We start from the raw sequence: 27,553 nt of genomic DNA, 5'->3' as shown, positions 1-27,553 counted from the left end.
GTGACTAGACTGCGCTCTTAAACAAAATGCATAGATGAGCTCTCAAACGTAGGTACTTGCAATGGAAACAGTATATATTTGGAATTAGCAAGTTTTCATTTAGACTTTTAATTATAAGCTTGTATTTGTCCTTCGTTCACTTTAAACACACTTCTGCGACACAGAGAGAGAGAGAGAGAGAGAGAGAGAGAGAGAGAGCGAAAGAAAGAGAGAGAGATGCTTGTATTCTCCACATGCATTAAGTCCAACAGACATTGGCAGTGTCTGTAAGGTGTTTGTAGGTTAACGTGACCCAACCCGACACAATTGCATTGCGCCCTAACATGAGTCATTGATTGAAACGTTTGACGTAGCCCTGCTACCCTTCGTCCTAGTGTCCTCGCCGCGACTACCTCCTCCTCTCCCCCCTCCCCCCTCCGTACACGTACTCGGTCCTTCTCCCCCCCCCCCATTCACTGTTTGCCTGTGTACTTGATGTATATGTACACACCAGTGTTACGCTACACGCTATGGGGAGACTCAACTACACTTTATATATATGTGATTGTGTCCAAAAAAGTGTTTATAGACTTTGAACGTGTGTACACTGTTTGTATGTGTGTGTGTGTGTGTGAGTACGCGAGCATGTGTTGAATGTTCGTTCGGGAACTCGTATGTGTGTGCGCTCATCTGTGTCAATTATACGTGCCTGTGAAGTCAAGTAGGTATACGCTGTCCCCTATTGTATGCTCATTGGCAAGCCGTTTGGGTTAGGGCCTTTATTAACCAGACCTAGAACAGCTACATTTCGTTAAGCAGAACATTGGTATATCTTCAAGGCATAGCCTCTGTTTATATGCAAATATCTCTACCGTATTTTTGACCCGTTCCCCAACCCCTCTTAGTCTATACAAGGGTACGTCACCTATCTGGTTGCATAAGACCCAGTATCCATAATAAGGTTAAGTGTTTTAAAGCCCCGTGACCCAATACACACATGTGCACACATCTACGCGATTGTTTATGAAGAAGTCGTGTGTATGTGTGTGATATCCGTGTGATATTAACAATCTAAGAGCATGCTATACAGTACAGTAACAAGATCTATGTACTTGTTGTATTGTACTACACAGTAACTAGAGCTAGATGTTATGTATATGTCTGCAGTAATTAGATGTTATGTATTTGTCTGCATTAACTAGATGTTATGCAGCATTTGTCCGCATTAACTAATTTTATGTAATTGTTAGCAGTAACTAGATGTTATGTATTTGTCTGCATTAACTAGATGTTATGTAATTGTTAGCAGTAACTAGATGTTATGTATATGTTGGCAGTAACTAGTTCTAGATCGCAAGTATTTGTTCAATAGATCTAGATTATTTGTCACTCTCGCCGTAAGAACACTATTTCCCTACAGGTGCACTAGAAGAATGACATCCTTAGCTGCTTTTTGCAGGTGTCTCCTAAGATGTTTTGTTCTTCTTGTGGACTCAGCCAAGCGAAGTACGAGAGATGAAAGGTGTGTGTGTGTGTGTGTGTGTGGCAGAGAGTGGGAGAGAATTAGAGACGTCTTTAAAGGTGCTAAAGGTCAGGTGTGATCCTCTGGCAAGCTGTTGCCGGCCGGCGAAAGTAACTACATTAATAGAGATTATAACCGACGGATGTTTTAAAGAAATCCACCAAAAACTAAAGTAAAAAAATATACACCGCCCCCTGTGACAGCCATAATTCACATCACACACATGATATGCACCGCCCTCTACATCTCTATCGGCCATAAATCACATCACACACATGATATGCACCGCCCTCTACATCTCTAACAGCCATAAATCACATCACACACATGATATGCACAGCCCTCTACATCTCTAACAGCCATAAATCACATCACACACATGATATGCACAGCCCTCTACATCTCTAACAGCCATAAATCACATCACACACATGCCAACAATGTTCACGTATGTCTGCTTCCACATTGCAAACTACATTTGTTAGCTTTTTTTTTTTTTTTTTAAAAAGCAATTCACCCTTTTTGTAACTCAAATAATTATAATAAATGCTATTTATGTGACGATATGATATTACAACCGTAATGAAATCAATAATTTTCCGTCCTAGAATCGGACAAATGAAACGGCAGGTGTTCTGAAAACTGGGACAAGTTAAACCTGCCCTTGTCAAGTGTCACCAAAGAAAGCCAATCATGTCCTTCAAAACTGCATTATCCATCGAGAAGCCCGAACAAGTCCATGGACCCAAAACATCTCTATATAAGAACTACTGCGCAGTTCATCTCGGATATTGGACCAGTCATTTGAACCCTCCAACGTAATAATCTCAAATTGCGGCAACGTAGCAATACACTAGTGGTCTCGGGTTCCAGAATACAATGAGGGCCGGCCTACCGTAGGTAGGAACAGAAACTATAATTGAATCATCCTGTTTGCACCTGTACATTAACAAGAAGACATTCCAATGCAGGTACCACCTTATAAAAGTACTCGTGTCATTAACTTCATGTAAGTAGACTCCCAAGGAAGTCATAGATGATGTACACTCAGTAGATTTACATATTTATCAACATTCCTTTTTTTTCCCCTTTCAAGGCCCCAACTGGCCCGAGGTCCGGGCCCAATGACACGCACTAGGCTGCCCCCACTGCTAAATGGCATGCATCTCAAATAGCTTCTGACAATCAAACTCCGGTCCTAATTGTATGGCATAGAAGCCTTAGATATTAAGATGAAAATGCTTATTAGGTCACTTAAGGTCAGTGGACTTTATTGGTCTAACTACCGCGGTCAATGAGACTACAAGCCGCTGGAGCAAATAATGAAAAAGGTCACTTAGGGTCATTCTTTTGTATTCTTTTTTTTTTTTTTCCCTCCTTGGCTATTTGATAGTCGTGACTAGACTGCGCTCTTAAACAAAATGCATAGATGAGCTCTCAAACGTAGGTACTTGCAATGGAAACAGTATATATTTGGAATTAGCAAGTTTTCATTTAGACTTTTAATTATAAGCTTGTATTTGTCCTTCGTTCACTTTAAACACACTTCTGCGACACAGAGAGAGAGAGAGAGAGAGAGAGAGAGAGAGAGAGCGAAAGAAAGAGAGAGAGATGCTTGTATTCTCCACATGCATTAAGTCCAACAGACATTGGCAGTGTCTGTAAGGTGTTTGTAGGTTAACGTGACCCAACCCGACACAATTGCATTGCGCCCTAACATGAGTCATTGATTGAAACGTTTGACGTAGCCCTGCTACCCTTCGTCCTAGTGTCCTCGCCGCGACTACCTCCTCCTCTCCCCCCTCCCCCCTCCGTACACGTACTCGGTCCTTCTCCCCCCCCCCCATTCACTGTTTGCCTGTGTACTTGATGTATATGTACACACCAGTGTTACGCTACACGCTATGGGGAGACTCAACTACACTTTATATATATGTGATTGTGTCCAAAAAAGTGTTTATAGACTTTGAACGTGTGTACACTGTTTGTATGTGTGTGTGTGTGTGTGAGTACGCGAGCATGTGTTGAATGTTCGTTCGGGAACTCGTATGTGTGTGCGCTCATCTGTGTCAATTATACGTGCCTGTGAAGTCAAGTAGGTATACGCTGTCCCCTATTGTATGCTCATTGGCAAGCCGTTTGGGTTAGGGCCTTTATTAACCAGACCTAGAACAGCTACATTTCGTTAAGCAGAACATTGGTATATCTTCAAGGCATAGCCTCTGTTTATATGCAAATATCTCTACCGTATTTTTGACCCGTTCCCCAACCCCTCTTAGTCTATACAAGGGTACGTCACCTATCTGGTTGCATAAGACCCAGTATCCATAATAAGGTTAAGTGTTTTAAAGCCCCGTGACCCAATACACACATGTGCACACATCTACGCGATTGTTTATGAAGAAGTCGTGTGTATGTGTGTGATATCCGTGTGATATTAACAATCTAAGAGCATGCTATACAGTACAGTAACAAGATCTATGTACTTGTTGTATTGTACTACACAGTAACTAGAGCTAGATGTTATGTATATGTCTGCAGTAATTAGATGTTATGTATTTGTCTGCATTAACTAGATGTTATGCAGCATTTGTCCGCATTAACTAATTTTATGTAATTGTTAGCAGTAACTAGATGTTATGTATTTGTCTGCATTAACTAGATGTTATGTAATTGTTAGCAGTAACTAGATGTTATGTATATGTTGGCAGTAACTAGTTCTAGATCGCAAGTATTTGTTCAATAGATCTAGATTATTTGTCACTCTCGCCGTAAGAACACTATTTCCCTACAGGTGCACTAGAAGAATGACATCCTTAGCTGCTTTTTGCAGGTGTCTCCTAAGATGTTTTGTTCTTCTTGTGGACTCAGCCAAGCGAAGTACGAGAGATGAAAGGTGTGTGTGTGTGTGTGTGTGTGGCAGAGAGTGGGAGAGAATTAGAGACGTCTTTAAAGGTGCTAAAGGTCAGGTGTGATCCTCTGGCAAGCTGTTGCCGGCCGGCGAAAGTAACTACATTAATAGAGATTATAACCGACGGATGTTTTAAAGAAATCCACCAAAAACTAAAGTAAAAAAATATACACCGCCCCCTGTGACAGCCATAATTCACATCACACACATGATATGCACCGCCCTCTACATCTCTATCGGCCATAAATCACATCACACACATGATATGCACCGCCCTCTACATCTCTAACAGCCATAAATCACATCACACACATGATATGCACAGCCCTCTACATCTCTAACAGCCATAAATCACATCACACACATGATATGCACAGCCCTCTACATCTCTAACAGCCATAAATCACATCACACACATGATATGCACCGCCCTCTACATCTCTATCGGCCATAAATCACATCACACACATGATATGCACCGCCCTCTACATCTCTATCAGCCATAAATCACATCACACACATGATATGCACCGCCCTCTACATCTCTATCGGCCATAAATCACATCACACACATGATATGCACCGCCCTCTACATCTCTAACAGCCATAAATCACATCACACACATGATATGCACCGCCCTCTACATCTCTATCAGCCATAAATCACATCACACACATGATATGCACCGCCCTCTACATCTCTAACAGCCATAAATCACATCACACACATGATATGCACCGCCCTCTACATCTCTATCGGCCATAAATCACATCACACACATGATATGCACCGCCCTCTACATCTCTATCAGCCATAAATCACATCACACACATGATATGCACCGCCCTCTACATCTCTATCGGCCATAAATCACATCACACACATGATATGCACCGCCCTCTACATCTCTAACAGCCATAAATCACATCACACACATGATATGCACCGCCCTCTACATCTCTATCAGCCATAAATCACATCACACACATGATATGCACCGCCCTCTAGATCTCTATCGGCCATAAATCACATCACACACATGATGTCCGACAATGTTGCCTAACCTTTTGCAGTCTGAGGGGCAACATAAATTCCGAGAGGGGTTGTCGCTGACCGCATCCCCCAAACGATCGTGGAATCCAGTGGAACCGACCCTCTGTGGCGACATTGCGAATTGTGGACAGAATAGCGCCGAAGGTTGGCGAATACTGAACTACATCCTTTGAGCTATGCCCACAATGGTAGTCATGTAGAGAGCAGAGCATCTGAGTCCACACAACTCTCATGTCCATTAGTTGGGGAAATATTGGTCGTTGTGCTGGCCATATGATACCCTCGCTAACCGTCATCAAAAGAAATATGTTTTGTAAAATGATTCACAAGTTTTGGAAGTTCCTTCAAAGTTTCTTCCTAGTCCTAACATCCCGCAAGACGACAGGGGATGGCAGCTGGCAGGGTATGAACGCGAGACCATTGAGACGACAGTCCAGTCAGCCATCCTAAAGACCAGTTCTGCATAAAGATGAAAATTGTATACAATCAAAATAACTTCTAAAAGCCAGTTTATCTGATCGGATAATTGAATAATAATCCACTTGCCAGTCACTACTGTTCAATGTGTGTATTACGTACTGTTCAATGTGTGTATTACGTACTATTCAATGTGTGTATTACGTACTGTTCAATGTGTGTATTACGTACTGTTCAATGTGTGTATTACGTACTGTTCAATGTGTGTATTACGTACTGTTCAATGTGTGTATTACGTACTGTTCAATGTGTGTATTACGTACTGTTCAATGTGTGTATTACGTACTACTATATGAAAACCAAAACCAAAGATTTGAAAACATTCTTCACTTGGATAGTCTCGACTGGGTATTGAACCCTGACAAAGTCAGATCCCAAGAACAGATGAATCAATACTAATACAGGAGCACGTTATTGAAATATCCACATATAAGGAACTTAAGCCAACGGTTAAACAGTGATACCATTAATTCTGGTTACAAAATTCCATTTTTAGCGGCCCCCGAAAGGGGAAAAGGTGCTATTAGTTTTGTATGGTTTGTCTGTCTGTTCGTCCGTCCCGTTTAGATCTCATAAACTAGAAAAGATATTGAAAATCCGACCGACATCATGATATTTTAGTCCATTCAAAGTTCTGTTTGTTTGTTTTTTTAAAGCGAGAAATTTAATTTTTAAAATCAACTATTCAAGCAGTTTTTCCATAAAAATACACCATTTTTACAACTATACACTATTAATAGTAACAAACACAGGGAGATATTTAGTAAGGGAGATGTCTATTTTATCATTTTAAATAAATTCATGCAAACGTTTTAGATTTTTTGTAAGTTAGGTAAGTTCTGTCATACAAATTATAAACATTAAAAAATAATGATTACTTTTTTTTTAAAGAGAAAAAATCTATTTTATATACATATAAGTGGAACAATTTAAAACAATAATGAATAATTATATATTATCGCGTGAACTATAGTGCGGCCACAATTTCGCGAAACACACAACTAAAGAAATTTTTCCTGAGACTTTGAATAAGAGATTGACCCTTTGCAAAACAATAAGATCAATTAGACAATCATTAAATACAATTAGATCAATTAGATAATCATTATATGACATACGTCAGGCCAGGTTTGCATTTAGCTTCACCTTCACTTTCACCTATCCTTTGGTCTGTTGGACCATTGGGGCACCACACAGGATCTGTCAACCTTCTTTCTCCATGCTTCTCTGTCATTAGCCTTTTATAAAATTTCATTCCGATATTCCTTTTGAAAATATTGAAGCCTGCCTTTTTATCTGCCCGGGTGGACCACTTCGGGGGTCGATTTTGAGTTTGTGTTTCCACTCAAGCTCTCTTTATAACCTTGTTATATTCTGCTTTATGGGTCATTGTACAGAAGTAGTTGACTACTTCTTTTTTTTTTTTTTTTGATACAACGTGGATTTATTGAGTTAATCACACCTACAAGAAGCCATCTTAAAATTGATGCTCGCTGAGCCGGGCATACTTGCACTGATGAAGTGTCATCAACCTCATCTAAGTCATCACTTTTTTTAAAAAATTATTTATAAACAAAAGTAATAATCTCCACAATCGCTCCTTCAACAAAAGGTTTTACATACGTAGCATCTTCACATACGGGTCGGTGGGCACTTTTTAACTATATGAGGGGTCCCCGGGTTTAAAAAGTTTAAGAAACACTGCTATTTTTTTTTCATTGGCATTTATTTTTAAGGTTATGAGCGTTCGCAATAAAGAAAATGCAATACTTTATTATTTCGATTCATATTACAAATCTATAATTGGATACTTCTGATTGACATTGATTTACAGCAAGAAAGTAAGTACGTCTGCGCCTAGTCCAAATTATTAAAATGATGACGCACCATCCCATCTTCTGCGAAAAATGAAAAACTATCTACATTTGTATACTATTTTTTTTTATTGATATTCTATCCGATATCTGGATCGTTGCTATCAATGTAGTCTGTACATATATCTGAATGACGTGTTCCTAATCGTCTGCTATCTGGGTTATAGATTAATTACAAGGGTAATGTCGCAAACGACATACAACCCATTTTATGTCCGTGTCTTTAATGCTTCTATAAAGTATCAATTGTAAAGTAATTAAATCTACATTTAAAAACACTTCAATACAAAGCGGGACATTCAAAAACGTTTGAAATACGAATAAGCAGGAACAGCGCCAAATCCATTGTCTTTGAAATAGACTTATGGTCTTTACACCATCAGGCCTTCCAATACAATGAGTTCAATTGAATATGTTACTTCATATCACCCCTTAATGTCGGCGTTTGATTTAAGTCAGGGGCGGCACTTGTAGCGAGGAACATAACGTCCCAACTCTGTTCTAGATAAATAAGCAAACCACTGTGCTCGTGAAACTCATAAATTGAAGCGTGTATGAAAATAAAAATAATAATGATGATAATAACATTCGTAGGAACATCTTCGTTGCCTGTCAGAGGGCGGTACTGCTGCAGACCTGCCACATCACCAGAAAATTCCTCAGTGGAAACTGTTAAAGGGACTACGATGAATTTTGTTTCTCTTTAGCGAAACTCGACCCTGGCAGCGCCAGAGAATGACTACTCGTTCATTTCTAACATAATAATACTAATAATAGTAATAATAATAATATTAACAAAAGGTTCTAGAGTCAACCGATTACTTATTATACTGTGATGGGCTTATTTAGACTGACAAAACGGTGGATTTTAATTGCACTGATCTGCTGTTTATTGGAAATAAAAACACGCTACAGTCATTAACATCGCCGTACCAGAGAATGAATATTATTAGTTTGTTTTTCACGTAACAACAATACGACGATGTCTTCGAAACCGGGGATCAAGGCTACATGCAGTATTTGATGTAACTACGCTGACCCAGATGCGACCTGCATATTTCGCCACTAGTAATACAGACAAAGCTATTGTTTGTTAGGGTCTATTTAACTTCGTTTTCACCGTCTGATCCACTATCTGGCAAGGACTCTACTTTGAATAAAATTGTGACCCACGACCATCGTACGAGTTCCTCGCCTTTACTGTCAGCTATTTACCTCTGATGCCAGTAAGGACAAGCAATATCTCAACAGGGGGACAACTCTGTTACGCTGGTCTAAAAATATGGATATAGAGTTGTGGTCATTTTCTGTAAGAGTATGTGTCCGAGACTAAGGGACATCTGTCAAACTGTAAGCAGTTCTTCTACAGTGTCACGTTGTCCTCCAGAAGAACATGGTTATTTGTAAGTTAGTCTTGTCAGCAAGTGGCTACTATCGAGCGAGAGCTCCTTTGATAAAAGCATGCTCCCAGGTTTCAGAGCCTTAAAGCAGTGGTTCTCACAGAATTGTTGTGAAGGGTGTATACACTGTATGTGTATTGGACGCCTGAAAATCAACACCTCAAAAAGCTGTCTAGACCCCCGCACTCCCCCCCCCCTTCCAAAAAAAAAAAAAAAAACAAATATCAACATGTGTTATGCTGCCTGTGTGTGTACAATGGTGTTATAGTATAAAACTGAAACGCTATTTTTAGAGTATGATGGATTACAAGTAGTTTATTTTCAAACAGTACGAGACAGGTTGAGTGAAGAAAAAAAAGTTTGATGAAAGAGGAGTCACGTGACGTTTGGAGACAAAATGGCGGCAACAAGAAGATTTTGAGTATGTGTTGGATTATATTATATATATATATATATATATATATATATATATATATTTATAGCTTTTATATAGCGTTACTTTCATGCTTATATTATATATATATATTATATATATATATATATATATATATATATTGCTTTTATATAGCGCTAGTTTCATGCTTATAGCATGCTCAGAGCGATTTGGTCCAATCTCATTTGAAGACCAGTGGGGGGAGGGGGTATCTAGGAGTTGGTTTTCCGTTTTCCTTAAGGCGCTCAGTAAACACAACTCTGCCCGAGTCGGTTGTCGAACCTCGAGCCCCCTTCTAGGTAGCCAAGCCAAGCCAAGTTAGCCGCACTTAGCCTCTCGACCACGCTTCCCACTATACGACGATGTCTTCGAATCAAGGCTAAATGCAGCATTTGATGTAACTACGCTGACCCAGATGACATATAGGAATGTTCCCTCAGAATTGGGGATTATTATTATGACATCCTAGATCAAGAGACAAAAATTCAACTACTCAACAACATCGTCATCCCAACAGCAACGTGTGCGTGTGAGACATGGAAGTCGTCTGCTAAAATTGAGAAAAGACAGTGTGGCTCAACAAAAACGGCAAAGACGTATTTTAGGAGTCAGTTACAGAGATCGGATCTCAAACCAAGAAATCCGATGCCGAACTGGGACTCGACCACTTCATGAGGTTGCGACTGAACGTCGCATGAGGTTTGAGGGACATGCGCATACCAAGACTTTCAATGACATGGGGGCAATACGCAAACAGGGACGTCCTTGTATAACTTGGCTCCACACTTTCATGAAGGACCTCAGAGCAGTGGACACCAGGTGGGAAGAGGCTTCATACATTGCCAGTGACAGCTCTTTATGGAGGCAGCTTGCCACCCAGTGAGCCGAACGGTGCGGGAGGATCTGAGTAAGTCAGTGTAAAACAAGCCACCTCAAGCACGGTGAATCCACTGCACTAGATAATTTATTATATTTTTAGAATTAAAAGGCACCAGAGCTATTGTTATCATGTTCTTTTATCCTGTTTTCTTATCCTGTTCTCTAGGTCAAGGACATTCCTACTAGAAAGAAGATGATAACGTCACAGTCAAATATTCTTGCAGAACAGAATCATGGGAAGGGCTCGATAGTGACTGGCGTTATGTACGTAGCACCCCTGTGTGGGCCAACTGATCGAAAGACATGCAGCCATTGCAGTTCTCAGCCCCGCGTGCTAGGTAGCTAGATCTAGTAGAGAAGTAGCTAGCTCGTATATGCTAGTTTAGACTTCCAGTGAAATAGCTGATAGTGAAGTAGTTAGCTCGTATATCTTCTAGTGAAGACTTGTAGTGATAGTGAAGTAGTTAGGTTGTATATACTAGTGAAGACTTGTAGTGAAAAAGCTGATAGTGAAGTAGTTAGCTCGTTTACTACAGTGAAGTTTAATAGTGAAACAGATGATGGTGAAGTAGTTAGCTCGTTCACTACAGTGAAGTTTAATAGTGAAATAGCTGATGGTGAAGTAGTTAGCTCGTTCACTACATTGAAGTTTAATAGTGAAAAAGCTGATAGTGAAGTAGTTAGCTCGTTCACTACAGTGAAGTTTAATAGTGAAATAGCTGATGGTGAAGTAGTTAGCTCGTTCACTACAGTGAAGTTTAATAGTGAAATAGCTGATGGTGAAGTAGTTAGCTCGTTCACTACAGTGAAGTTTAATAGTGAAAAAGCTGATAGTGAAGTAGTTAGCTCGTTTACTACAGTGAAGTTTAATAGTGAAATAGCTGATGGTGAAGTAGTTAGCTCGTTCACTACAGTGAAGTTTAATAGTGAAATAGCTGATGGTGAAGTATTTAGCTCGTAAATATTATTGAATACGTAGTGAAATAGCTGATAGTGAAATAGTTAGCTCGTATATTCTAGTGAAGACGTGTATTGAAAAAGCTGATAGTGAAGTAGTTAGCTCGTATATTCTAGTGAAGACTTGCAGGAAAATAGCTTGCAGTGAAGTAGCTGATATCTTGCGTTTAGAGATTAGAGCAGTCAAAATGCTTGACCTTATCGCGGTAAAGCACAGATTCGCAAACTCGACGGCCCATGGATCCCAATGTTTTTAATTACACTTTGAACAAATTCAGGATTTTACTTAGCATGTTTCTTAAGCGATCGGAATTAGAGTCTAATCCTCAAAGATCTTCTCATATAAGCCTAAAGCATTTAGAAGTGTCTTAATTACAGCATATCTTTAACCAGGTGTTCACTTCTCCGTTGAAGTCCTATCTTCGATTATTTCGTTAATGGTATGCATGCAAAGATAGAGACTTAAAATCTGTTATGTGTTTGTCAATTAAAATTGTTGTTATCTGATATTTTGACCAAACGTTTCGGCTAGAGGAGTAGAATTTGTTTTTAATTTAGATGGACATTGACGTTGTCATTTCGTAGGCCAGTGCAATTAATACGGAGATGTGAAGTAACACGTTGAACTGTATTGCTGACCTACTTATTACAACTTAAAATGCATGAGCTTGGTGGTATAAGACTCTGGCTTCCGGTTTTTTAATCTTTGTTGAATGGGGTCTGAATAATGAAACATGTTCATAAAACCTCCAAGCTCGATACAAATAGATGAAGCCTTACAGATATATTCAAAAACAACTTAAAACTACTGCAAACTAGTTCGAACAGAAGTGAACAAAAAGAAGGTTCCACAGATTTGGTGAATTTTCGGCGCTTTTATTGAATCTAAGCTTTCCATAAAATCGCTTTTATATTTACAGAAAAAAAAAGTTAAAAAAAAAAAATCTTTTGTAGCTCTTCGGTAATAGAGTTTAAATCTGTGCCCATGCACTTTCAAATATTATATGTAGACTGGACATGGAGATCTTTTAACACTACAAAAAATGTCATGAAACAAGGCGTTGTTTTGTAAAGTAGTTATAAGAAGTAAAGTGTCTTTTTTTAAAACCCTAACCTATGTAACATATAATTTAATTTTTAGATCTAGATCTAGTAATGGAACATCAAAAAGAAGAGTAGGCCTTCTCGTCTCATACTTATTATTTTGCAATTTTTAGATACATAATGTAGAAAAATCTAGGTAATCAATTTATTTAAATGTACGTAAGACAATTAAAATCGACAGACATGAATTATTTCGTTCTAAGATTTTTAAAACATTATCTCAATGGAAACTAACAGGAAATGGCTTTGTTTCATATATTTGAGTGAATATATAGTTCTGTGATTAATAGCCCATTCTAAATAAAATCCGAGAAATGATTTTGCATTATTTCTAAACCATAGACATAAATAAATATAGACTGGCCGAAGGAAGTAACTTCATGTAACTAGAAAACATGTATATCTATTGTATTCGGATTTCCGAATTATGAGAATGCATGATCTTCAATCTTAGAGATTAAACAAAACACTAGTGAAAATATTGTAATACTTATATAGGTTATGGCTGAAATAGATATGAATACTTAACTTTTATACTGCTCATAAATGCTATATAATAAAGTACACAAAATTGCAAGTCACAAATTTTCGTTTCATAAAACTCTTTAATCGGCCAGTCTATATTTATTTATGTCTATGTTCTAAACTTTGAAAACTAAAGATCATGACTTTTCTAAGACACAAAAGATGGATTGGGACGACTTCCCTTGAAGCTTGAAAAAGAGTTACGTACATAAAAATCTCTATATATAGGTCTGTGAATCGATCAATCGCGGATAAGAATTAGTTTCCGATTTCCATTCTAGATCTAATATATAAATGAGCAAGCCATACTAAGTAGTAAGCAACAGACATGTTTGTTTTCAGGGTCGTCCAAAATAAAAAAAAATAAAAATACTGGCTTGACAGCATAAAAGAATGGACCGGCCTCTATCTTGATATTCTGCTAAGAACAGCTGCTGACCGGGAAAATGGAGGGATTAGGTTACGTGAACTGTCACAGAACTTTACGACAGAAGTCAAGGGACAGATGATAATCACACACAGATAAACACTTCATAACATGCAGGAAGTTCTGGTAAAATTGTAGTTTTCTAGAGGTACAGAATCGTCAAAGTCTCTGTGCATGGCAGCTTTAAGATCCATTAACTTATCAGTAGAGTTATCGTTCTTTCATGCTTCGAAATCTTTCCTAATTGTTTTGTAAAATGTAAAATGTTTTACATGTTTCGGATGTTCCTTCAGAGTTGAAGATAGTTTACTTCCTAGTCCAAACCTCCCGCAGGACGACGGGGGATGGGAGCAGGCAGGGTTTGAACCCGGGACCATCGATAAATCCAAACGACAGTCCAGCGCGCAAACCGCACGACCAGGCAGCCATAATTGAAGGACCCGAGGAGTGGATCAAATTATTGCCAGGTCTAAAGAAGATTAAGCTGTTGAGTTTATGCACATCCATATAGTTTTCTTGTGTTCACCATTTAAACGCTTTCTTGTGTTCACCATTTAAACGCTTTATTGCTCTATGCAAACGTTTCTCATGGAACATGATTATTCCTTGACATTAAAGTTCATTTCTTATTATACTTTTTTTAAAGTTTACAAGCAAAAACAGAAGGAGCATTAGCGCAGTGTCTCCCAAACTGTGTTCCGCGGGACCCTAGTGTTCCTCGTGGCCTAAATATGTGTTTTACGAACTACTGGAATAATTAATTAGAAGCCCACCAGATGAATAAATCCCTCTAAAACAAAAAAAAAGCCAAGTGTTTCGCTCACTACTCAGAATGTGCAAAAGTGTTCCGTCAAAGAAAATATTTGGGAACCACTGCATTAGCAAATACGAAATTAGCCACGCTATGTGTGACAATTTGTGCGTTATTCTGCGGCTAGAGAAACAGTAATTCAGTTAAAGAATTACTGATCTCTTCTTGACACTTATAAAAGATGAATTGTAGTGAATGAAATCAAAATATTTTTTATACAATGTATCTAATATATAATTAATGCTCAAGAATGTTATGCAGCATATGCATAAAATGAACCAAATGTGGTTTAAAGGTGTTTTTTTTTTTATTACGCGGGAAGTCAGTGGGGATAACTTCCTATTGCCTAAAGCGGGAAGTCAGTGGGGATAACTTCCTATTGCCTAAAGCGAGAAGTAAGTGGGGATAACTTCCTATTGCCTAAAGCGGGATGTCAGTGGGGATAACTTCCTATTGCCTAAAGCGGGATGTCAGTGGGGATAACTTCCTAGTGCCTACAACGTTCTCATAATGGCGTATGTCTTAAATAGTCACTGACAACAGCAGCTGGCCAGATCGTGTGACTTATATATGGGTTCTAGGAGGGTTAATGAAGATGAGAAGGTAGATACCTGACATTGGGTAGATAGGACTTGTCAGCCTAGTAATGTACAACATATGTACTCTGAATTCGAAACTCTGCGGAGCTATCTTAGGAGTTAATTTCGAAGAAAAATCAGGACTGGAGCCACTTTGGCATTATAGCTAAAATGTTATTCCCGTCGACAATTGCTGCAAGTTGATGCCAAGGTTAGTGCAGAGCATTCCTCACGCCAGCAGATCGACTTTAACGCTTGAGCAACCAATGACCCCCTTTATCTAAAGCCCTGGAATATGCCCCTAAGAGGAAACTACGAAGCTGTAGCTGTGCAGCTGGTATAGGTGGGAAGCTAAGTGCGCTTGAACTTGACTTGGCTACCTAGAAGGGGGCTCGAGGTTCGACACCCGACTCGGGCAGAGTTGTGTTTACTGAGCGCCTAAAGGCAGCACGGACAAACCAACTAGATACCCCCCCCCACCCCAACTGGTCCACAAATGAGATTGGACCATGCTATAAGCATGAAAGTAGTGCTATATAAAAGCTATAAATATATATATATGTGTGTTGAGTTTAAAAACAAAAGCCAGCTGTGGAGTTGTGCAGGGAATGTAGGTGAAGTCAATTTTCAATTAAAAATTCAAATATCCAGCTCGCAATCTTACAAAATACTTCAGAGGGATTTCATCTTAGGCTGTTTGGCTTTCGACTATCATCTCGAATCCTGCCAGCCGACAGTTCCACTTCATTGTCTTCTATCTTATCTTATATATTACAGACGTTACTTCAAAAAAAGACGATATTTACGTCCTACGTATTTCATTTATCAATCTAGTCATGCATGTTAATCAATGACTTAAACAATCTAAGCCGTAAGTTTTCCTGGCTGATTCAGACAACCCATTCCATTTTCTAATAGCGCTAGGAAAAAAAGGAGCACTTGCACAAATTTGTTCTAGCTTATGGAATAAGAAATGTGCCTCTATCTTTGAGTCTTTCTGAGTATTTTATTAGGTTTTGTTTTTCTATTTGTGAGTTATGGTTTTGTGTTTTATGTTTATAGCCACTTTACTTTTTATTTCTCTGTCCTGAAGTGTCTCTAAGTTTAGTAATTTTACTTCGTGCGGAAGGTTTGTTCTAAGATGCAATTATGTTAAATTATGAAGGAAAAGTTGATTCGTATAAAGAAACAAAACAACAAGCTACTGTAGACCACAGAATCAGAACAAAACAACAAGCTACTGTAGACCACAGAATCTGAACAAAACAACAAGCTACAGTAGACCACAGAATCAGAACAAAACAACAAGCTACTGTAGACCACAGAATCAGAACAAAACAACAAGCTACAGTAGACCACAGAATCAGAACAAAACAACAAGCTACTGTAGACCACAGAATCAGAACAAAACAACAAGCTACTGTAGACCACAGAATCAGAACAAAACAACAAGCTACTGTAGACCACAGAATCAGAACAAAACAACAAGCTACTGTAGACCACAGAATCAGAACAAAACAACAAGCTACTGTAGACCACAGAATCTGAACAAAACAACAAGCTACTGTAGACCACAGAATCTGAACAAAACAACAAGCTACTGTAGACCACAGAATCAGAACAAAACAACAAGCTACTGTAGACCACAGAATCAGAACAAAACAACAAGCTACTGTAGACCACAGAATCAGAACAAAACAACAAGCTACTGTAGAAAACAGAATCTGAACAAAACAACAAGCTACTGTAGACCACAGAATCTGAACAAAACAACAAGCTACTGTAGACCACAGAATCTGAACAAAACAACAAGCTACTGTAGACCACAGAATCTGAACACGTCTGGAAGACCGGAAGAGATATTGAACGATCAGAACGGAAGTAGCTAAAGTAAAAGCGAGTGTTGCGTAATTTGTTTTTTTTTTTTTTTTGTTCTTTTTTAAAGAAAACATCATGAATTTCATCCATCTCTGAAAAATTCTTTAAGTCTTAATGATGATAATGATAAACAAATTTATTGCGCTTACATTCCACAAACCAACCTCTATGTCTTGTATAAGTTCTGTCTAAAATGACAATAACATTTCTGGAGCTACACGTAAGAACCTGTCCAAAAGCTAAAAATGTATGAAGTAGGCCTAATATGTTAAAATATTATCATTCATGGCAATGTCTTCGATTCCGAAGATTAAGGATCATTGCAGTTTTTCACATGACTTCTCAATCCCAGTTGCGACCTGCATATTTTTCCGCATCTCATGCAGACAAAGTCGTTGTCCGCCGGCGGTCTATATAAGTTTTCTTTCCGTCTTCTGCACCTGCCTTTAATAAGGGCTTTCCATTGGGTCTCAAATGTGTGTCTCGCGGCCTTTGTGAGAGCTCTCCAGCTGTCACTTTCAGAGACCATCTGGTGCCAGCTACTTTCCTCTATGTCCCTTTAAGCTTGCCATAGAAGATCGCCTTTGGCATGCGGTCGTCTCCCATGCGGGATAAGTGTCCGACACCAGCGCAGCTGTCGAATGGTAATTAGTGCTGCTATACTGTCCGCGCCGGCCTCCAGCAGAACATAGTTATTAGATATGTCGTCAGCGTAGGCCAATATATGGAACGAAGGCACCTTGATGGAGGCCTTCGAGGAGCCTTAAATGCCTTCGATAAAGCACCCATACAAAAGTGTGGTGAGAACCACTGATTTATAAACATTGCTATTTGTTGCTAGGTGAAGAGACCTATTCCATCATACTCTCAGCCTAAGGCGACCAAAAGATTGGAATAAGTATAGGTTAAGAAAATATAAAGTAATAATAAAACTAGGATCGCTGCCTGGTCAAGAGGTATGAGCTTCAGACTGGAAACGCGTTCGAACCTTGCCCGCTGTAATTCCATGGCGTCCTGTTAGAGCTAGGACGTAGCGATCTTTATCTCTGAAGAAAAGACCGAAACGTGTAGGACAACAAGAACAAAATCAATAGAAAAGTAAAATATTAAACAATATTTTTTTTATAAATTATCTTATCTAAGGGTAAGAACCTCAATATCACTATCTCAGTAGTGCAGGAATAAGCTCCTTTTATATAAAAATAAATATATAATTACCACTACTTGATTATCATATTGGTTATATTTTTTTTATTAATTCGTATATTGTCATGAACTATAAATAATGATGCAAATTTAAACTTGATCCGAGAATGGGAAGTGGGAGAAAAAAAAAAGCTGTTACAAAAGTAATAAGTGGAATACATTCATATATACAGCAACATCACTAATAAGTAGCATTTATTTCCCTTATTCGATACCAAACAAAATATTTATTTACAAATAATTAATGAACTACTAGGTTAGTGTTTTCTTAAGTACAATAGATAATTGTGGAAAGTTTCAATTTGATCCGAGAATGTGTGTGGGAGAAATAACGTGGACAAAGATTGTGCAAGACGGACAGACAGACAGACAGACAGAGTTTTTATAAGCTTGGTAAAACCAAAACAAAACAAAACTAGCCGCTATGTCTAAATATAAAAAATACTACAAGGACACTTGGGAAAAAAACAGCTTTGTTATTCGATATTTATATTAATCATGCAAGTTGCAATCAAAACACAGTCATTCCGCTACTGTTCAATGTATCGATAATTTATTGAATTTTTAAAAGGGGGGGGAAGAACTGACACGTGGTAGGGTATCGTCTCTTCTTGATGTCCACCAGTGCCAACAGACAATTCCCTTCGATTAGTTTTGTACTTTGACACCAGTTGTATTGATTAAGAATGAATCACGCTGTCACAGGTACCAGCCCTGAAAGACGAGATTTATCTTTGAAACACAGCAGTCCCCACAAAGCTTGCGAAGACTGTTTTTTTTTTAAACTTTTTTCCAGCAGAAGTCTGAACTCAAAGGACAATGATATACGATAGAATAATTAAAAATAATTTAAAAAAAAAACAAAGCTTATACTAAGTGTAATTGTACCAATTAGTTTGGAGCAGTCATTTAGTTTTATATATGATTGACCAAAACATATAAATCTGTGCGAAAGAAATATCTTTAGCAATTTATTTTGTTTAGCTTTTAGCTTTCCCACTGCGCTATGATCCTATCACTTGTCTGGACCAGTTGTGAAAGTTGGAGGGAAGAAGGGGGAGGGGATCCTGGTGAATGTTTACATGATCGTTTTTTTTTAAATGCACAAACAAAAAGTTCCTTCAGGTTTCAAGATTCCTCAATGGGACTAAAACCACCATATCTGTCAAGTAGTATATCTTTCCCTTGCTCAAGACTCAAACAAAATAATTAATTACCATTTAAGTAATTATTAATTAACTTTTTTTTTATTGATTTTTGTGTTGTCAGGTAAAATAAATAATTGTGCAAAATTTCAGTTTAATCCGAGATTGTGTGTCGGAGAATTAACGTGTATAAACCTTTTAGCAGACAGACAGAGTTGATGTAAGCTTTGTAAAAAAAAAAAAAAAAAAAACGGCGCGAAAAAAAAAGTGGGTGTTCACTTTTCTCTACTCTCTGAATTTAATAGTTAGCTTTATCTTTTTTTTCTTTAAGTGAACTCATCCTTAAGATGAAGTTCTGGATGGCTAGCATAGGACTGGGATACACATCTCTTGTGCTCATTCGAATTCTTCATTAAAGATTGTAAAGATCGAAAACAAAAATCCACGATTCCCCCCCCCCCCCCAAGAGTTCTCTGTTTCAAGCGCTCCGAGGTTCTTCCTTTCTGCCAAAAATCTATCAGGTGCAAACGTATCCAACAAATTTTCATATTTTCGTCAATTTTTAGATGCTGAAAGGTCCCGCAGCTCACGTTTTTCGCATGAACCAAAAAGAGTGTCAATAACTCAGCACTCGCCTTTAAGACCAAACACTGTAGACTGATAGCAAATGAAACGATAGATGCATTGTCATTAAATGAGATTTTTTACATGTCTCAGATTGTAGGCCCAATATTACATCATGGTAAAATTATTTACACATGATAACATTGAGGCAAAAAGGTGACAGCATGGTTGAGTCGTATGTGCAGAGGACTGACGTTACGATGGTCCCGGGTTTGAACCTTGTTGTTTGTTGTTTGGTATTCAAGGCTGGTTCAGTTAAAACTTTCAAAATGCAAATGGTATAAAGTAGAGGTGCTTATCTTATCTTATGCATTACAGACGTTACTTCAAAAAAAAGAAGATAATTACGTCCTACCCAGTTCATGTGTCCATCTAGTCATGCATGTCAATCAATGATTTAATCTCTGCTAAGTCATTGGTTTTCCTGTCTGTTTCAGGCAACCCATTCCATTCTCTAATGGCACTATGGAAGAAATGCTTGTATGTTTAAAGTGCACCATTGGGAACAATGTTATATATTTATCAGAGAGCGTTTCTTTAATGCATTATAATCATGATTATAATCATGATTATAAACATTTGTCTGTTCAGTTCCTAATCTTAGCTCACATATCATCTCGATAGCTCTTAGTCAAAAACGTTAAAACCCTTCCAAATTAAACTATTTATTCTTTCTTTTTATTATCCTATCGAGCTGAAATTCTGTACATAAGCTCGTACTGCGTGACAACACATTATATTTCAAAAAGATTACTTACATAATTATTAAATTAATTTTAATAATTTTTTTTTACGTATTAAGACAGAAGTAAAAACAAAAATCCGGACATATTATTTTAATAAAATTTGTTGTTAATTAAAGATCTATTAATTAAATTAAATTTGTTGTTATTTATAGATCTAATAATTTAGACAATCCTTATTATTATTATTATTTTAATAAAATGTATTGTTATTTATAGATCTACTATATGTTAATTAAATTTGATGTTATTTATAGATGTATTATTTTAATTAATTTTTCGCTATTTATAGATCTACATGAATTGTTTTTGTAAAGCTGGTTAGCTAAGTAGTTAAAGCGTCGTTCTACTAAAAACAAGAGTGGTGTGGGTTCAAACCCTCACTTGCAATGTTTGTTCTCTTTGTTTTTAAACTATGAATGTTTAGTTTGCTATAGAATTTGAACATAAAGTAGTATTAATTGCTTTTACAAAGCTTATATCAACTCTGTCTGTCTGTCTGTCTGTGAGGAATATTGTAGTCTTCCACTTCTCCTTCTAGGCTCAAGTTGAAACTTAGCACAATTATTCATTGTTGATGACAACATATGCACCAATTAAAAAATAACCAATTAGTAAAAAAATTAGTCGTAATTAATTATTTTTTTTATACACACATAGAAAACTCTAGTTCGACCGTTATAACTTTTCAAAGCATAAGAGAAATGTATATTGGGCTATACATTTGAGTAACAATAAAACATGTCAGCCGATAACTGAGTTGTTTATTAAATTTAAAGTTGCTTAAATGTTATTTATTGATAGATTTTCTAAGCTTTGCTTATATTTTTACGCAAAAAAAAATGTATAGATTACTTCTTGATCTAGAAGTAGATCTAGATCTAGACTAGAGCTTAAGACTTCTAAATCCGAAGTCTAGATCTAGTTCCATATGTCTATATAATAAAAGTACCAATTAATAATTGCTCAACTTTACAATGTCCGCTGGCCTAATGAGTAACATAGTTCGTACAAGGAGCTGACATTGTCCAAATCACCAGTTCGTTACCCAGTTTGAGCTAACATTTTTTTAATTATCGTCAGATTTCTATTGTTGCTTGGCTCGTTAGGGGTTACTCAAATAAGAACAATTATTACTAGATAAACTTCAACTCCAGCTATCCATGAATACCAATAATACATTAATATTCAATAAAGCACACAATGACTGACATCAACTCTCAGTAAATATTAATACACAAACACCAGTCCAGGAAGCAACCATCCAACATTCCAGGACTGGGAACAAGATTTTACTGATTAACACGCTCTCTCTCACATTCAAGGAAGACTAAACCATTCAGTTCACATCACGTGCAAGACTGTTCACCTTCAATAACCTGGGAGTACATAAACAAGGGGATATAACTATCATACCAAAATATTAACAAAGTAATATATTTATTCTCGCCATACCCCCCCCCCCCTTAACAATTATTTTTTTTAAATATTTCACACTATTTAAAGTTGTATGACGGAGGTATTTTTTTTTTCTTTTGTAAAAAAGTATTTTTGAATGTGTTTTTTTGTTCTATTTCTTCTTCTGCTCAGCAAGCTTTTCCCATAACCTCGCCAATTTATAGTATTGCAAAGACATTTGACAGATACAAGTCTGCTTTAACGGCAAGGAAAAGAAAGGGAAAACAATAATGTACATAATTTCATCTTGGATGCTCATCCATAGCCGTCTGAGGAACTTGTCTCCTATAAATCTAGGAGTCATTTCATTTGTGGCTAGAGAGCGTTAGTTTGAACAGTCCTTCTCGCCCGAATGCATGACACGGGAAAGTTCGCCTGACTTCATATTAGGGCAACCAGTCTTTTTTTCCGTTTGGCTTGTTTCTATGTCGCCTGAGATGATTGCTACCTCGGTCTCCATTGCGTATCAGGCGGCCACTCCTCTCCACATAGCGCGGTCTACACCTGCGTCTTTCATCTTATTAAAGCAAATAGTTTGTGTATTTCATCATTTGTAATAGTAATTTGTAATAGTATTTTCCCTAGTCCGATTTCTACCAATAATTGTTTTTAACATAAAGCTTATTAGACAAATTCATATTATTTTTTTCTGTATTTCGACAGTCCGTTAGATTGGAGGCAATATTTTTTCCCCAACGCCAGAAATGAGTAACTGTCTATTTAGCTCCTCCCCCCCCCCCGGCTATTTCATAACTGCATAAAAATTTTGTCAAATCCGTTACAACTTAGGCTCCCATTAAAAAAAAATAAAATAACTGCCAAAATTCATTACTCCAATCTTCACATGGAAGCTAAGCACATTGTATCATTTGACCTCTGATCTAATATTGCAATTTTTAATTTTATTTTTTTTTTCGTCATGGACTTACTTGTTAAGAGATTCCACAAGTGGTAGCTCTCTCTTCCTAGTTCTTAACTATACCACTACACTGGAGTATGACGTTTTCCTCTCAAAATGTGACGCCAAATCTACAGCCCGAGGGCCGTTTCCGGTCCACGACGCGATGCTATCTGGCCCAAAGAAATTTCTGCCCGCAGTTCATAATCAAGCTACAGATACCACCCGTGTACCCAGGCCGGAAAAATATTGGGCGCCACTGTCAAAATGTCAAAGTTTGAAAATGTCAGTGTTACAAGATGTCAGTCTTACAAGATGTCAGTCTTACAAGATGTCAGTCTTACAAGATGTCAATGTCTCTAGATGTCAGTGTTTTAAGATGTCTGTTTCCAATTCCAACCGATGACATTTTGGCTACATAGTTCTGCTACTGTTTTTAAAGCCAGATTTATTGATAAGGTCACTTTTGACTATCCACGATTGCGCCCCTTGGTTTTCAAAACTGCTCGCCAGATTAAACTACACTGTTCTCTTTCAGGCCAGTGACAGGGAGCTCTGTTTTTGCTGGCTTAGAGTTCCAAGAGCTGAAGGCTCAACTCTACCTGACAGTTCCAAGAGCTGAAGGCTCAACTCTACCTGACAGTTTCAAGAAGAAGAAGAAAGAAGAAACTATTGTAAACATTAATAAATAATTCTCCGCTCTTTAAACCTGTGATCCATGGCCAACACCAACGGGAGTGTCATGTGGCCAGAACAACGACGTTTACTTTTCCCATTACAAAAATAGATAAGTAACTGCCAAAATTCATGGCTCCATTCTTCACATGAAGGCTAAGTACATTTTATCATTTGGCTTCTGATCTAATATTGCAACTTTTAAATTTTTTTTGGTCATGGACTTATGAAGAGATTCCTCGATTACAACTTGAACAAACTTTTCCTACACAATACCAGGCCGGTAGGTCGGGTGCATCCAGAAGAAAAAATATATATATTTAACCCTTTCTCTTAACGATACCATCATTGATTTGACCCCATTAAAATAAATTCATTTTTGGTTGTACAAACCTGTATTTGTGTGCTATAAAAAAGAGCATGCATTCTCGTATAATTCTAGACCAAAAGTAAAACGTTTTCGGATTACCAACTAAAATGTTATTGAAGTTGAATCATAACTGGGTAGAATGTGCACATTCATTTTTCACAATTCTGTCAGTACATGGAAAATAACTACGGAGATAAAGAGTTAATAATGACAATGAGAAAACGAAATCAAATGTCTTCGGTTCTTAACATAGACTGCATTGTTGCACATGACTACTCAACCCATTTTTGACCTGCATATTTTGCCACATATAATGCAGACAAAGCCGTTGTCGGCTGGGGGATCTATTTAAGTCATCTTTTTGTCTTCTGCGTCTGTCTTCGGCAAAGACCTTTCTTTTAATAATATTTTTGGATGTAATATAGCGCTGTTAACTCTTTCTCTCCTAACAGAGGATACCAACGTTGATTCCACCAGAATGTGGTAAATAATTATGGAGAGAAAGAGTTAACAAACAAATCGTATCGGGTCATCATTACCTAGTTATCTGGGACCAACGCTTAAAACATAGACACTCACAACTATATTGAGCGCATGTTTATACCAAACTATTACACTTCTGAGATTATAATAACAAGCGATATAGTTCTAGAGCTAGAGAGAGGCGGATATGTCGAAACTAAACAGTTGAAGAGAGATAGAGCCACCCTGATATCTACTCGATCGATTCCTTGGTGGATTTCAAACAGGTAGAGCTATTGAGATTACTTACAATGGTAGTAATACACTCGTGTACGATCGTTGGAATCGCTAGTGAAAAAGGAGAAGAGGCTTAGGGTCTTTCCAGAGCACATGAAAAAGTGGAAAAAAGGGGGGGAGGCGACCTCTATACCTGAAATGTGTGCTTACACAACACGGTTAACATAATAGCATGGAAAAAAAAGGGGGGGGGGGAGGTTGCATTAGCAGAAACCTTGTACTATTAGTAAATTAGACTAATTATTCAAATATCAACGAGCTTTAATTAACATTGGAGGGAACAATACGTAAGCTCAACTGTGCCGCATGCATTGTCAGAAATGGTTTCTAGATCAATACTTTTTTTTGAACGTAGACTATATGAGAAGTGAAGAGAATTCGAGAGTAAAACAATAACAGACCTAAGATGGTATGGATTACTACATGTGTGTGTGTGTGTGTGTGTGATTGCGCGCGCGTTTTCGCGCTTTCCCCTTTTGTCGGTGCGGTGGATGAGTCAGATACTGGCTGATAATAGTGTGACACAACATTTCACGATATCTTGATCTTGTCTGACTGTTAAGCACAGAGCAGGATGTGTTATTGACAACGACAGGTGCTGCCTCAACACGGTATGTCGGCCAAACGTGGCCGCGAGGAGGTTCTTCCGCTGTCAACAACACAGCCGGCGCTCAAGTCTTTGTATTTAAATTATGCCTAATTCGTCTTGAATAGAAATCACATCATCGAGAGGACTTGACAGAAGGGGAAAAATGTCATTGTCAGCCGGTCACAAGAGGACAACGTGTGACACTTACATTTAATGTGTTGCTGTAAGTTATGCCACGCATGCTGACCGCGACGTGACAAACGGACACACTGTCAGCACCGAAAACTTTGACAACGTGACCATACCGACTTGTAACAGCACACTGTTTTGACTCCCCCCCCCCCTTCCCCCGGGATTCATGAAAAAAGTAGCATGTGTGTGTTATTCTTCGCGTCTGCAATACCGAACAGTATCGACATTTTTTACACATTCAAATTTTCAGTTTAAAAAAAATGTCACACATTCATCGTAACGTCACGGCACAATGACATGGTGCGTACAAGACAGTGACAGGGTGCGTATAACACAGTGACAGTGTGCGTACAACACATTGACAAGGTGCGTATACCTAATTGACAGGGTTTGCAAAACACAGTGACAGGGTTTGTAAAACACAGTGACAAGGTGCGTACAATTCCAGATAATGGCACTTTGACCAGATTTCACAATAAACCCTGAAACAGACCGTGCAGGCCATCACTTTGGTCTAAACTTGTGCCTTGTGACAGGTCTACGCTTAAAGCTAGATCTAATAGACAACCTCGGGTCCAACGATGGATTTATCTATAGGCAACTTTAGCTACAGTTTAAGACCTCCACTTGCTGGGGGTGGGGACAAATAATGTTTTGAAGAAAAAACAACAACAACAAAGGAATAAATTCCTTATGTTGATTACAACGGGTCCAATATCTCATATAGCCTAGGACCTCACCAAGTGTAAATCCGGCCCTGCCATGTGGGCCCCATTCTCCACAACGCAACTAATACTAGATGAAAGATGTATATAGCAGTACCTCATAACAAACTTTGCATATTTTAATAAACACATCAGCTACTGGTTTTTGTATTTTTAAATTCAAAAGCCTTACCTTTGCAATAAATAGTCCGAGACAGAACAAGTTGGTCCCTTTTCTGTGTTCGAATAAGGACTTCTTTAACTGGCGATCTCTCCACTTATAGCCGCAAGATATCCAGTAGTAATCCAGCGGTGCGGGTAGGACTACGGAGTGTCGCGCTGGATAGATTGGATTCTAACTAGCGACATTCGAACGACAACTTCCACCACCAGATCTTCAGGACACAATGCCATGCACATATGAGCATCACCAAGAAGGGGGAAACAAATACCCAATGGAGAACCGGCTTTAATAGGGAAAAAAACACACTCTTCTATATTCCTGTGAACGATCACCACATTAAAAACAAACAAACAACTAGATTTAAATGATGTGTATTATTCGGTTTCGGCGTCCGACATATCACACAAACACACTTTTGATATTTCGTTAATAAATCCACACGTTATAAGAAGTATATTGTCACATTGCTTTTATTTCTCTTTCCCAATATAACCGTCTTTAAGATACGCACATAGATCCACTAAATGTAGGTAACACCGCGTAGTATCGGCCTACACCAACACGTATAGTAGGACACCTACATGGCACAGCTCAAATCACTTTTATATGTTAGCGAAGCAGAAATTAAAAAAAAAAAGGTATGAGACTCATTGAATAAAATGAATTTAAAACATCCCGTCTAGTAGATCACTAGCTAGACAATGATACTTCGTTTATTTAATCCTGTGAACTTTGCAGAACTGTTGTTTTGTCTCCAGTGTAGAACTGCACCACTATTTGTTACAACAAAAATCATTATGGTTGGTGTAGAATGAAACAGAGGAGAGAAAAAAAGGGGGGGGGGGGACCAAGTGAACACAGAACAGCGTGTGTGTGTGTGTGTGTTTGAGTTGAAAAGAATAAACACTATTTGTAGAAGAGAGGATCTATCTGCCAGTATAGACCATGACCGACCGAGGCAGTTACACCGGTGTGCATAGAGTCCGTGTTATAGGACCCATTCAGACGTACGACAATCTGACCTCTCTCTCTCTCTCTCTCTCTCCCTGTCTCTCTCTCTCTGTCTCTCTCCATACGACAGTGGGAAAAAGGTCTGTGTAGGGGTGGGGTGTAAGGCGCAAAGAGGACAGAAAATTTAGGGGAAAAAAAAAGGGGGGGGGGGGTATAAATGTAATTGTTTATAGACAGTAGTACCAA

The 27,553-nt window shown here is 38.1% G+C and overlaps 1 protein-coding gene across 2 annotated transcripts in view; it reads right to left on the bottom strand.

Moving 5' to 3' along the window:
* LOC106063205 (uncharacterized) overlaps positions 1-27,322 on the bottom strand; it is a 124,038-nt gene extending 96,716 nt beyond the window's left edge. For both annotated transcript variants that reach the window (XM_056004862.1, XM_013221512.2), the window contains exon 1: positions 26,366-27,322. The gene's annotated coding sequence lies outside the window, so the exon portion shown is untranslated. The remainder of the gene's footprint in view (positions 1-26,365) is intronic.
* Between the last annotated feature and the right edge of the window lie 231 nt (positions 27,323-27,553).

Source organism: Biomphalaria glabrata, chromosome 11, assembly GCF_947242115.1.
Source record: "Biomphalaria glabrata chromosome 11, xgBioGlab47.1, whole genome shotgun sequence".
Taxonomy (NCBI): Eukaryota; Metazoa; Mollusca; class Gastropoda; family Planorbidae; genus Biomphalaria; species Biomphalaria glabrata.
Note: the sequence above shows the minus strand (reverse complement) of the source record. Positions and strands in the feature narration are given on the sequence as shown.